The sequence below is a fragment of the Drosophila sechellia genome, chromosome X, assembly GCF_004382195.2.
Source record: "Drosophila sechellia strain sech25 chromosome X, ASM438219v1, whole genome shotgun sequence".
NCBI classification, from domain to species: Eukaryota; Metazoa; Arthropoda; class Insecta; order Diptera; family Drosophilidae; genus Drosophila; species Drosophila sechellia.
This window is the reverse complement of record NC_045954.1, coordinates 22,318,456-22,333,434: the sequence shown is the minus strand read 5'-3', so window position 1 is coordinate 22,333,434 and position 14,979 is coordinate 22,318,456. Positions and strand designations below refer to the sequence as shown.

The following is a 14,979-nucleotide window of genomic DNA, read 5'->3' as shown; positions in this document are numbered from 1 at the left end:
TTAAATCTATTTTTTAATAGTGTTCATTGTACATATGTGATCTTGCGGATGTACTGATTATCAAATGATAAAAATTAAAATTTAATTTAATATATTTAATATTAATATTAATATTAATATTATACATTAATAAAACAATTTACGATTAGTAAGGAAGGTATTTCTAATATTTTTTTTTAAACTCTATGGAACGAGGAAACATATGTATGTAAGCTATGTATAAGCTATGTCAAAATTGGAATCCTGCAGTTAAAATTAAAATGGCAGATCTTTCCGAATTTCAACGCGAAATGTTAAGCCAGCCTTGATTTAAGCAATCGAACCACAATTGCCTAGCAATGAAATGTCCTAACTACTAATACTTATTCGCTCTCCTGCAACGAAAACCACAAAGGAGGAAGTGTGCCTGCTAATGACAGGACATGCCATTCAATTTAAATTAAATTAGGCACAAACATTTTTATATTGTCGTGCCAAACGACTAGTTATCTACCAGAAATTCTGCCAATATTTAATTAGAATTTTAAAGTAGGTTTGCGTGGAGTTTTTGTGGGAGGATGGCTGAAGATATTTAGAGGACATCAATTTAATATTTATTCGGAATGTAATAAACTGATTGTAAAAATTTGGGAGAGAAACTTTATTGTGTGATTAATAGATTCTGTTTTTTCTTGATTGCACAAAAATGCCCGGATAATTTCTAAAGGATCTGAGCCGTTTTGGTTCGGAGTGGTTCATCTCCGTAGTGGTTCATCTCCGGAGTGGTTCACAGCCCTGACATTAATTTAGTTTAATTAAGCGTTTAGTCAGTGCACCATGTTAAATCAGTTGTGCTTCCTTGAAGGCTTGCGTCTCGGGTTTCATTCATTCGCCTTCTGTTTATAGTTGCACATGGTAGTGTATGTGCATAAGTTTCGCCACTGCCCCGCCCACCGTCCTCATCCGCCAGCTCCCCTAAACCCCTGCATGGACATCCTCGTACCTACCCGAGACCCCACTTAACCCCTTGATGTCGGTGTGCCTGACTCAATGCCTGTTTGTAGTCTGATGCAGATTGGCTCTGCGAAACGTTGACGGAACTTTAATGCTTGCAATGGCCAACTTGGCCATTCGAACGCCCGCCTGCAACGCCCATATGCTCTCAGTGATGACCCCTAGGAAATAAATAAAGATTAGCTCAATACCAAATAAAATAATATTGAATTAATACAGAATACACAAGTGAAAATTTAGCTTAATATAAAATTAGATGAGGTAAGATTAAGTAAAAATGTATTTCCCTAACTTTTTCTTCAGATGAATACAATTTATTTGGTTGGCAAATGTCAAATTTTAAAACTTCTTACTTCGATATCACTTTTTTAGAAACCTTTTTTCTTTTTGCTTGCAAATAGTGTACAGCTCTTATATGTGAATACACATATATACATGAATGAATGAAATCAAACATGTAACTGCCAACTTCAAACCAAATTCCGTTCCCGAAAATTGTAAGCTTGAGTGCACAAAATAACTGTGAATTTGTTGAAATAATATTATGGCAAAATCAACGTGCCAATTACAGTATATGTATACAATGGGCGAACTAATTTAACGAGCATTATACATGTAATTTTTGACAAAGATATACAAAGAGAAAGACCATAATAGTCAGGTTTTCGAGCCCAATGGCAGACATTTAGCATCAGGATGCGCTTTTTTCTGCTGTTCTTCTTGGCACTCAGCTGCTGACGGTAAGTTGGAATGTGTCCACTATTTAACTTTTAACTCAACAGTCATCTATGGAGACAGTCTTAGCGCTCAGATTTTTGCCAGAAATCCAGTGTACTGTGTACCATGTACGGTCAAAGCATATTGATATCATTTCATTAGGGAAGTTATCCAAAAATGCGATGTTGAATTAAAATATGTACCAACTTTGCAAGGTTATATAGCCGATATGTTTAAAAAGAATTTGTCAAAACAGAAACATGTGAAGTTAATGAAGCTAACTAATGTTATGTAAATTTTTAAATTAAAAAAAAAAGGTAACATTGTGGAGAGCTGTTGAAAATAAGTACAATAATACTATTTTTAAGCGTATTGAAAACGAACGAAATAATAACATAATGTAAACGTATCATATGTTGAGAGAACTGAGAGACAGAGAGAACTGTTAACTTTAGTCAAAGACAAAAAATCGCATCGCACGGAGTCGCGATAAATATTATAATATTTGATCGATTATAGTTTTTTATTATTTTTATCGTTTTTATTTGTTTTTCATCAAATAATAATAATAATTGCGAACCCGAAATTGAATCATTTTCCTGTGATATCGATAGGTAATGGTGAAAGAATGATAAAAAATTCGAAAATTGTTTAAAAATGTGTGCGTGACCGTTGTGGGCGTTTTGATGGTGAAAGGGCGTGGACACTGTGTTTTTAGTATACAGATACAAATTGGCAAGACAAACAATAAAGCGAACAAAAATCTAAACATTTTTTAAAAGTTTAGGCGTGTCAGTTTTCGACGGCTTTAGGGGTTAGAGAGGGCGTGGAAAATATGTTTTTGGCAAATCAATAGAAATTTACAAGACTAATAAAATTTTTTAAATATATATTAAAACATTTTTTCAAAAGTGTGGGCGTGGAAGTTTTGGGCTGTTTTTCGGGCTTTAGATTGAGAGTGGCAAAGAGTTTGGCATATCGATAGAAATTGACTAAGACTAATAAAATTATGAAAAACTATAAAATGTCAAACATAGTAATTGAAATTCAGTTGAATTTGTAGGAAATTAAAAAAATATTTGGGAATATATGGACAACAGACACGAAACTCCATTTGATTTGACTGCCACCCAACCGCTTTGCCAATGCCTATGGCAAATATATATACACTTAAATAATTAAATACCTTATCGCCGGTTAAAATGTAATTGTTTCAAATGGCTATTTAATTAATGTTAAAAGCCAATATTGTCATTATATGTTAATGCATTGCAATATTTCTTAAGTTCTACCACTGATTTATTAAATCGATAATTTGTGGTGGGCTGCCTTATAATTCTTACATTGTAATTTATAGTCACCGGTAGAAATTATGTAGAAAAGAACTTTATACATAAGCGGACGAACCGAACTTCACGAATTCAGATCTCATTTAAAGTAATTTTAGTTTGATAAATTGTCAGACAACTAAATTAAGTCGCAGTTATTAAATCGAGTTTATAACTAGCTTACAACCCAATTAAATGACAAATAAGTCTAAGGGTTAGAACAAATTAATGGCTGTGCAAACACTCGAGGACTAGCCACTTGAATTGTTGGGGGTCAAAGTTCACCTACTATTAAGTTTCACTTCAGTTCATTTCTTTTATTGGGGGTAAATAAGGTTGACAACCCCTTTCAGAAACCACCAAGCTGGCCGGGAGTAATAAAAATGATTTAAATCAAATCAGGGGCAACAATAAAAATAACAAACGCCAAACGGACTGTGAAGTGAGAGGGCAAACTTGGCCCAAAAGTTGCGGGAAAATTGGTATGAAAATGGGGAAAATCTGGAAAATGCGAATGCAAATCCGTCTGGTGGGTGTTTGGCGGGCAGGCGTGGCTCATTGTAGCTGGCATAATTGTCATTCAAGTAAGTTTTAAATGCACCACTTGGCAACACTTTTTGACGAGAGCAAATTGATTTTTGTTGATGCAGGCTTCGGTTTCCCCTTCGATCTTCGCACTCATTTTCCCTTCGATTTGTCAAATACTCCAATCTTTTCCCATCCCCCATTGATTTGCGTTCCCCTCCAATTGCAGTGAGCTGCTTCTGATGATGATGTCGTTTCAATGCTCAGCTGAAAAAGTTTGCGCAAATTGCGGTGCAAATTTGCAACTTTCGCATAAAGTTTGACTCAAATTACCTAAGCGATGGGCGTTTTGGGTAGAGCGTGGAGAAAAAGACGTAGTCGCGGCAATAGTCGAAGCTGTTGGAAAGTGAAAAGCGAAAATTAGTTTGCCTAAAAGTTGCAAGATTGTATGACAAATGTGGGTACAAAAATTATGAACACTCAAAAAAAATTATGTTTAATTCTGCTGACAGCTTCATTGTAATCTATTTTAATTTGTGTAGTACATATATATCCATATCATACAAATATGAAAGCTGAAGTTCCTGACACGTAAGATATCAAGTCTTGGTTTTTAGAACTTTCATTGTCGATGCAGTCCTTAATTAATTCATACGAAAATAATTTAACGAAGTATAGCAAATAAAGATGGAAAACCTGATGCTTTAGAATACTAAAACAAGGGAGAATACTATAGTCGACTTCCCCGAAAAGTTCTGAAAATCGATAGAAATTTAAGCGAATAATAAAATTATGAAGAAGTATTCAAAAATTTTTCAAAAATGTGGGCGTGGCAGTTTAGGGTGGTATATGAATATGATATGAAAAAATATCGAAAAGTTTTTCAAAAAGCTGGGAAGCGTGGCAGCTTGTTGGCGGTTCTAGGGCGTTAGAGTGCGCGTGGCAAAGGGTTTGAATTTCCTTTGGCGAATCGATAGAAATTTACAAGACTTAAAAAAATTTGCAAGAATATCAACACATATGGTATATCAAAAGTTTGAGCGTGGAAGTTTTGTGTGGTTTGTGGGCGTTACAGTGGGCATGGCAACATGGGTCAACAAACTTGCGCTTCTCTAGAATCTGTAGCATTTTTAGTTCCTGATATATCGACGTTCTTACGGATATAGCTAGATCGTTTCGGTTATTGATCCTGATTAAGAATGTATATATATATAAATAATCGGAAACGCTTCCTTCTGCCTGTGACATACTTTTCAGCGAATCTAGTATACCCATTACTCTACGAGTAACGAGTATAATTATTTCAAAGAACAGAAAAGGGCCGAACAAATTTGATGGACATCTTGCTAAATGTTACATATATTAAAAGTTGAAGAGCTTACTCGTTCTAGGAAATAAATATGCAGTCCGAAACGGTTTCGCATAAAATTACTATCTGTCAAGTTCTATAAAATAACAAAAGAAGGAAGTAGTTACCTACTACGAGTTCAGTAGCTACTACAGTTTAGACTATCAAGCCCAAAAGTATTTCCTTCCAAAACTGTGGAGTTAGCATTTATTTATAAAATCTAATACAGAACAAGTGTACACTGAAGAATGCCTTACACACTTATTGAATTCGCCGTACCTAAATATTGATGTTCATGCTTAATATTTGCCCAAATCCAAATTTTCGACAATCATTACGGCTGCCTAAATAGATGTAAATCTGTCCAAGAGTCGGATCCCAAGCAGCCCAGACATCATGCATATGCTAATATGAGGCGCGCGTTGGCATATAAAATTATGCCTGGCTGAGATGAAAATCTTGGAGGACGCAAAAAGGCCGATGAACCACCCCTTTCCTTTCTCAATTCCCAATACAACAAAAACCGCAAGAAAAAAAAAATGAAAAACCAAAACCAAAGTTCCTCATCACAAAAAATCAGAAAAATGTTGAGCCGGGCTCGCTCTTTATTTATTTTCGTTGGGCGCACTTAGCCGCTGAGATGGCTAATGTCGTTGTTGTGGGCAAAATTCAATTTACTGCATGACTCCATAGCACTCACACACGCCGCTGACTCTCACAGATACAGCACACACTCGGGATGGGCACGCCCACACAGTTGCAGGGACAGAAACAAAAACAGGGGAAAACGCGTTTCAGCCAGTGAAGCGTACCGAGATGCGTGTGTTGGCAGCTCTGTGAAGCATATAATCGACAAAACACACAGAAACACCCTAGGCCGGCTCACACATACCACCAGACATATTGCGTATACGCTGACCATATTGCGTATACGCAACCAACACAATAGCTCCGCCAGCCATCCAATGCCAAACCGCTTAAAGCCAAAATTGCCAGCGACAACATCATAAACTCAATATTCAATCCATTTGACTTTTTGCTTTTTCTGCTCACCGCCTCCCCATTGAAGTACAGCGCTCCTTAGCCACGGAAAAACAAGGGCGACAATGGGCTGCGGGACTGTGGGGCGTGGCAATGGCAACAGACTTCCTTTTTATTTGATTTTCTTTATTCGGTATTTTTGGCATAACCCATTGCCCAGTGAGTTGGCTAACAGGGGTAGATTAGCTCGGTCGGCCAAATAATACGGGATGATTTGAGAAACAAAGGGATAGTTACGATTAAGTTTCAATATATGTTTTTAGATACATGCACAAATTTTATTTAATTCCGTGGTATACATTAAGTGTTGTATTAAAAAAATCAAATAAAAATTAATATTAAGCTTGTACATTTTTGGAAATTTAGGTTTCCGTTACAAGGCTATTATTCTTGCTGCAAAAAATCTTCAACACAGAGGGTCTCCTGTACCATCCATTTGTATATACGAGTGTGCTAAGACCCTAAACCACTGCTGTTGATTTACCGACATTGATTGTGTGTGTTGTGCGTCCAACAGATTGATATATACCTCTGACTGTGTGTGTAATGCGATGGTAACGCACACGATATAGACATCGGTTGGGATTGACCAGAGACCAGAGGCGATTGTCGATGGATCAACAAATCCAGGATGAGTGCATTCGGTGACCAAAATGGCAGACTCGCTGGCCGCCTGAATGACCGGCTGACTGGGTGACTGACTGACTGAGTGACTGCTTGACTAACTGACTGCCTGACCAACTATCAGATTGACAATGCCTTAGTGCATCGCATTTTATGCAAATGGCAGACGAAAATCAATTTTTACTTTTGTGTCTGCACTGCGGCATTTGCATTTGCATTCGCCATGCCATTTGGCATTCAGAAATTCGCATTTGACATTTGCATTGGCCATCGGGCATTCCTAATAAGCTCGAAATGCATTTCCATCTACTGCGGCGAGAATGATATCAATATGTTCCAGCCCATATATATCCACATCCAATATTGTAAAGTGGAAGTGCGGGTCACTGTGCTCCTCCGTTATGATTTTCGCTAAATAGCTGGTTTTATTTCTGATAAAGTGCCGCCCGAAAAGTAGCCGCTGCAACTGACAGCTTTCTAAATTACAGTACTGTCTATTAGGCCGGGAATAGTATAGTGGAATTTCGATATATTAGATCCATTGGCAAAAGCGCTTTAAAATAGCCGCGTAACAATTGTTGGCCAAAAGGCAGAATGGTAAAGACAAAATATTAGCTAACAAAATCTTAAAGTAATATTGTACCGCTTATCGATTTTATTTATGTCATATCCTTTTCTTTCCTTTCAAAACGTTACATTTTAAACCGTATAAGATTTTAAAAGTTTTTAGCAATTTAAATAAATTGCATTGAAAAACCTAGAGAGTACTAGTTATGTGCTTGTGACAGTCTTGAAGTTTGAAATATACTTAAGCATTACGTTCCCATTGAATTAGGCAATTCAAAAGCCTTCTTTTGTAGATATTTTCATAAAGGTCATCTAGGAAATGCAAATGCAGCTAAATATGCAAGATGGATGGAAAGTGTTCGGCTGCGAGTTAAGAATATAGATTTTAATAATTTCTTCACAGTATATTTGAACTATGTATAGTGGAACTGATCTGACAATTCCGGATTCGGGACTTGTACACGTCGATCATTAAACTTGCGGTCTCTTTAAGACCAGTCTGATAATTTTTACCAACTGAATTTAATTTTTCTGCCTTTTATTTTTATTAATAGCCCTGGCCTTAATCTGTCGATAGTATCTTTTTCTCTGCGATCCAGGCGACACGAAGAACTTACTGAATGAATGACTGACAGAGTGGCTTTAAGTGCCCGGGGGCATTACCACATGTGTCCTGGTTGCTCCTTTCAATGGCAACCCAAATCCTGTCCAGATTCTCAATGTCTGTCAACTGCATTTGAGTGACTGCTCAAATCTTACTGGCGTTGTCCTTTCGTTCTCTTTAAAAAGACTCATTGCAAAACAGTTTGGCATTGATTTGTGTGCTGAGTGTTTGGCGCGTGTGTGGTGTGGTTGGCGGGCCATTTCGCTTGATTGCCCATTTCGGGCAGTGCCAAAAGTTTTTAGAGGCTGAAATTCTCGAAATGACTCGTTTTCCAAGTCAATATCGAACGGGGCATGTCTACCCCAAGCACGTACAAGTGCGGACAACGAACTAGCATGTGTCTTCATAAGCATTAGAAAGTTGTTAAACATTTATTTATTATTCAAGAAGACATTTGAGTTCAATGAAATCTTTTACTTTTATATTTTTTTAACTTTATTTGATTGGAAAAACTGTGTAGTTGGACAACAGGCAATTGTTGTTAGGAAGCTAGTAAAATTTCGATTTCCTATTTGTTACCCCTGTCATATTGCTGATATAAGGAATATCTCCTCTTCCTCGGTATTCCCAATATTTTGTACTGTGATATTGCATGTATGCATGGCTTTATCACAATCGGTTGAGAAGTCATCACCATTGCCCTATCACCATCATTACGATCCAAGTCATAATCACCATCGTTGTCGTCGAAGTCGAACATAAAACGTGGTGGCAGAAAGTTTGCCAAGTCTTCGACAGATTCCAGCGCCTCCCACTTTTCCGCTTTTCCCACTTTGCCGAGTTTCCAGCCCCCTTAGTGATTTTCGAACTTCAAGCCCCTGCTAATAAAAACATTAACGTTGCCCCCACATGTGATGAGAGTGCGCGGAGCTGGGGTGCGAACTTTAGTCATAAATAAATATTTGCTTGGCTAACATTTTGAGCAGATTTGGGGACGCCTTTAAGGCTAAGACTTTTGGACAAAGCGCAACGCGTGCCAATTTGTTAATAGACGAAAGTTGCTCGGTTGTAATTTGAAACTGTTTACACTCCCCCTTTTGTGAGTCCACTGCTCCGCTGGTTTGTGTAACTTTTGAAACGTGTACAAGATAAGAAAGCAAAAGTTTTCTCGAGAAACGATTCTTACACTGAAAAATCAGTAAAATGTAGACATAAGCAAAAAGTGACTTAGTACTGTTTGTGATAGTAAGCCCTTAAAGCAAGATGGAAAGACTGTACCAACACTCCTTTGGTGCGGCTTAAATGGCACAGAAAGTTATATTACATTATGTTCGGAGATCGTTTTATTTCACATAACTAAATTGTAAATTTCAATTAAATTATTTTCATTGACCATTCTTAATTTAATTTAAATAAAAAAACAACTATCTCCACCTCTCATTTTCCTTCTCTGTTTTGGATTTTCCGCTTTAAGCTGGCATATTGAAAGACTGACTAACTGAGTGCGTCATGGGTTGACTGCTTGATTAACTGATTGACTTGCCAACGAGCCGCGACCTGCGTCTGGCGACCCACTTAATTGTTGGCCACTCGGAAGGCAATAGACCCATCCGCACATTGCAAGATTGGCAATTGAACGAACTACTCGAAATTCACGTCCCGCCAAGTGCGATAACGGATAACCAAGAGGCCTTAAGGGGAGAATGAGAAGGGCGAAAGGGAAAAGATACTTTGGAGAAGTCTGTTGTTTCACTGGATACAATACACAATCTGCGCGGAACGCGTAGCTGTTGATGTTGGACTTGGGTCAATGTTATTCGAAGCTTCAAGTTTTTCAGGGGGCCCTGTGCATCGATTGGTTTATCACGCTCCTTGGGAAAGTCAAAGAGTTATAGCTGTATTTAAAATAACACTCTGTAAAGAAATCAATGGGAGAACTTATTCTTGATAGTCTGTTCTCGGAAATGTTCTTTGACCCTCTGTAAATAAAAAGTTTTATTAAAGAAAATCTTCATTGTGGTCAAAATTTTTCAGCGACTCTCTGTTAATATTACGGATGTATATAATTTGGAAAACTTTGTATTCCCAATTGCTCTTGAGTTCAAAAAATTAAAACAAATTTTGACAAAAATTTTTCAAGAGGGAGGCTTATATGTACACAATTGGTCTAATATTTTACTTACCTTAGTATAACATAGTTATATTGATTGATTGTATACATCGAGCACTTTGTGCACCATAAAATGTTTAATAATTTTTTCTAGCCCGACTGAAATTATTGAAATTTATATCAGTCAAGGCGTCATCTAATATTAGAAATATTGGCTTTATTGCCATGGTCATTAAAATGAAGCTTTAAAACGATATCTCGAATGCAAATAATTTGAATAAGGCGTAGCCAAAGACACTTGAATAAAAAGATGCGTAACGGCCATACATTGCACTATGGGGCATTTGGCCTGTTTTTTTTGCAAAAATGTGTTTTTCACAAGTATGCAAAATTGAAGTATTTTAGTATTAATATATTGGAAATATGTTAAACTATTATGTTTTAGCTGGCAAAAGTAATTTTAACAGTGTACTGTTATTATAACAGCTGTTAAAGTCGGCTGTTGCGAGCATATACCAGGTGGCTGCGAAACGCGCAAAATTTAGCTTAACTTTCAAAGTGTTAAAATTTTAAAAGAAGATCGTAAAAGAGTAAAATTTTAAATAGATAATCAATATTCAGGTTTGTATTATGTATATATATTAATATATTGTTTATTGTGTGCGTCTATTTCTAACAATTTGTACATTTAGCAAGTGGTGTCAACATGTAGCTGTTAGAAAAAAATTTCAACTTTGAATAGAGCTATAAAAATTTGTTCAAATTTGTTCAGTATGTGTTTATATCCATGTTGTAGTGTGTTCAATTCCTAACTCATATCAGGTAGTCTCTATGTGCGTTTTTTGCGGGTTTTTGAGAAATTTCATTTTTTAGGGAACAACATCTCGATTGCCAATGCTGCCCTGCTGGAAGTGTGGCGCAAGCAAAAGGGTGTTCGTCAAAAAGAAAATTCTTTCTGCACTTTTATTAGTGGGCATTTTTCTGATAGCAAGCTAGACTTTAATGAATGATTAACGAATAGTAATAATAACGAATGTTTTCAGTCAATCTTTTGCGAAATTGGAGAAAATGCAATCGAAAAATATATGAACTTTCGAAAGTTTTTCAAAGTGGTTAGAAGAACACCTAGTCCTGAAGGTAAAAGAGAAAAATAAAAAGGAAAGGAAATTAGCTGTATGCCCGAAAACGTCATATTATATTAAAAGTTTGAGTGGCCGAAGACAGCAAGTAGATGAACTCGTATGGGCGCAGAACCACAACGAACGTCTTTTGGGTCAAGCTGCAATGCTAGCTGCACGGAAGCGCGGCCTTCTGGATCTTGCAGACATACTTAAAATTCTTTTTTTGAACCCAGCCAAGGCAAATATAAATAATATCCCATAATATCATCAATAAATATAAAAAGGAGCATTCGAAAACATAAGCGACTATCTCTTCCACCAGAAGTCATTCAAAATTTGAATTTCAAATGTTAGCTTGCGAATTTGAACCTGACACCGATTCTTCAGACTCTATTGATTGTAAAGACGAAGACGATTATGAATTTGTATACAATACTGAAATTAAAAATTAACTTTAAAAATATAATATTAAAAACAAAAATAAAAATAAAAAATTGGGGCGGAGTTGGGAGCATGCCCACTTTTCCAAAATATTCCTGGGGGCATATGTAACACATAAAAAAAAAATTCATCCAAATATCTCCCATAGTTTAGGAGTTATTAATTTTTGTAAAAAAAACAGGCCAAATGCCCCATAGTGCATTGGTTTGGTGAAGACCAAAATTTCTCTCTTTCAGCTCGCTTACGCTGAGAGCGTAAGAAATCTAAAAATAAAATGTTCTTGCTTGTGTGAGTAAAAACAATAGACGAGAACGTGTATTTGTGTGCGTACGTGTGCTAGAAGACGATTTTCGGCCCGAAATCAATTCTGATCGCAGAAACGAATTTACATATTTGGAATTTTGGCAATATGATGAAAAAAATTAAAATTAATAATAATTATAATTTTAAAGTTTTTTAAATTCGTTTGTTCAGATAGCCGCTCGAATTAGCTACCCTTTTTTAAATATTTATATTTATGTTGATAATTAATTAATTAGGTGTAATATATACATATAACATTCCTTACTTACATAAAACCATAATGAGAAAGCACTACTTTTATTTGCGCACTTAATGCTCAACAATAAATTTTTGTATACACATTTGGTTTTTTATTATTTTTGAAAATATTTCAAAAACTTTAATGTGTATTTTGTAAATATAAAAAAAAAAGATCAGATGGTGCCTTTAGATTTCCGAAGTATTAAAAATTTATAAAATAAATAAAAATATGAACACAGTTTGTTGGAAAAGTCGTATCTTGAGGCACGAAGTGCGGACACAAGCACTCAACAATCACTGCCTTATTAATTTTTCTCACGTCGCAAGCTGAATACCCTAATGACAAGTATTCTAATATAAAGTCATTTTCGAAATTTATTTTTGTATATTATGTACATAGATTCGGCTATTACTATTTCTAAGCTGTGTTTGAATAATAATAACGTTAAGGCAATGCAAAACAAGAATTTTTCACATGGTGTCAATTGTTAAAAAAAAATATAGATTTAAAGTCTAAGAACTTCTAAGGTGAAGGGCATATTCTGCCAAGTTTACAATGCATGAGTATACGTGTACACACATACAGTTGTCTGCTATCACTGTATGCGTAGAAAAGAGCTGTTCGCTGTAGCACTCTCCGCTCACTCGCTCTCGAACAAAAATTCGAGAGAGCCTGGAGCCACCTCTAGAGCCACGGCCAAAAAATCGGGTGCCAAAAAAACGTATGGCGGTACGCATCTTGTTATTCTAGTGTCTTTGGCGTAGCTACCCTTGAGTCGCTTTGAATTCATTAAATTAACTTCACGAGCCTCAATACATAGGCCCAATTTATCAATTTACTGCTAAAGAGAAAATAGCTTTTTTTGCTTCATCTGCAGAACTTTTTGCTGTCTAAATCTCTACAATTTTGAGCGTTTATCGATGCAGATAACTTGTTTAGCTAACTTAAAATGTACCAAAGAAATTAAGGGTCTTCGGGCAACTTGTATCTGCATAAGTGCAGGCACCATCGAATCCTGGAAAAGCGGAAAACTCGAAAAGAAGAAAAGGCAGGCATGGCATGTTGCATGCCTCAGTGAGCAATAAGTTCGACAAACTCATTTCATTAAGCTCAGCGCTGCACAAACAAGTATGGGGAAAGGACCAGCTAATGCGCTCCTTAAACCCCCCGTTCTCTGCCACCTGACCCGAGTTTTCCTGCTGCCTTGCCGTCGTCGTCGATGTCTCATCATTTATTGGCAAGCGCTTTTCAACGGATTGGCATCGCTTCGCATGCATCCCTTAAAGTTGAAAAAAGGGAAGGAGATGGCAGAGATTGGCATCGGGATCGGGGGATCCTTAAAACCAGAGGCAACCCGTCTGTTGCTATTTATTGCCAGCTCGCAGCGCCGCACTCCAAACCCATCAATTTTTTATTAGATTATATAAAATCTACCAACGATTTATCTATGCCCAGCGCCGCTAGCGTGTCACCATCTAACCCAATCAGTACCCAGCTCCATTTTCTGTCCTCCCTTCCCGACTACGTTTCGCATTTCCCTACCCCCATTTAAGGCCCCCTGACGACGACTGTTCATCCGATTGCAGCAATCGGAAATCTGACGACAACGACAACAGGATGTAGTGGTTGCATTTAATGCACTTAATTTAATTAACAAAGGGTTGCCAAGGGAAGGCAGGAAACTGGTTATCGTATATCGTAATAATCGTATTATCATTATCGATATGCGCCATCCAGCTTCATAAGTTGAATTTAACTACAGAAATCTGATTAACTAATTTTAAACACATATGTGTATTATCTGTTTATTAATCACATTAGCATGCCCAAATGCATTTACAATTTATCAAGCTTATGAACGAAGCAGATTTCAAAATGTCTGATTACTTTTATCCTAAAGTTCTGTGTTACTGTTGCAATAAACTACACGTACTGTACTGTACTGCCCATATATGCGCTCTGCGCCTTTAGGTCGTTTAAAGATCGAAAATCTGGTTTTTTAAATTGACCTAGAACTAACTTATGTGGCGATTTCTCTGCTAGTCTATCAAAAATCGAGGCCCAGGAGCTGTCAAACCGTTGTCAGCATATCATATACATTTTTTTAAGAAATCGTTGAACTTCGTCTTCTTTAGCATATCATCTCCTATATCGTACGGACCTTCCAAATGCTCAACAACCCCACCAAAAATGACCATCATTGGTATTTCCCAAAAGAAACTGTTTAGGTTTGGTAACACCAAAGCGTTGTAGTTGTGTTCACTTTTTGAAGAAGCTCTAGACACAAGCTTCCATCATCAAAAAAAAATGCCACAAAATGCTAGACACTTATTGTTTCTTGTGTCAGATGTCGAAACATTTAGTCATTTTGGATTACAATGGACTAATAGCATCGTATGCCGTTGTACACTCCTGTCACCATTTGAATAGAATAATAATTGCAAGTAGTCAATTATAGACTTGACGCATTATTGATATTTCATAACTTTATGAAAAAGAGATACAGCTACTTTGATCGGTCTCGGATTAGTAATCTCATACTTAGGTACACAAGATCTTTAATATGCCTGCTCAAAGTTACTTTGTAATTAGCGCAAATACTCACGGTACCACTTGCCCATGTATCGGAATATATTTATATTTTTAAAGTATACACTGTGCTTGATAAGCACTTTCCATTAACAAAAATTAATGTTGAGTGCAGAATCGAAAACGAATTTCTTCAGTTTCCTATAGATTTCGTTCCTCATTTGCATTTGTATCGAACGCCACTTGCGATTGGGGCAAACACCGTCCGTTGCAATGAAAAACCTCGTAAGCTTACCCAGATGTTGCTGTTGTAACGGCGCCCGACGCCCGACGCCCACTGCCACGCCTATCACCACTGATACAGATACTTCGAGTTGCCTTGCTGCAAATACATTAAAATTCAGTTGAAACTGCTATTGCTGTCAGGTCCACAAACCATTTTCCCACTTTTCCACGCCCACCTGTCAGTCTACCCGTCAGTTTTTCA

The 14,979-nt window shown here is 36.8% G+C and overlaps 1 protein-coding gene across 1 annotated transcript in view; it reads left to right on the top strand.

The window, feature by feature from the left end:
• LOC6621439 (chaoptin) overlaps positions 1–14,979 on the top strand; it is a 239,917-nt gene that overhangs the window by 75,481 nt on the left and 149,457 nt on the right. The window lies entirely within an intron of this gene.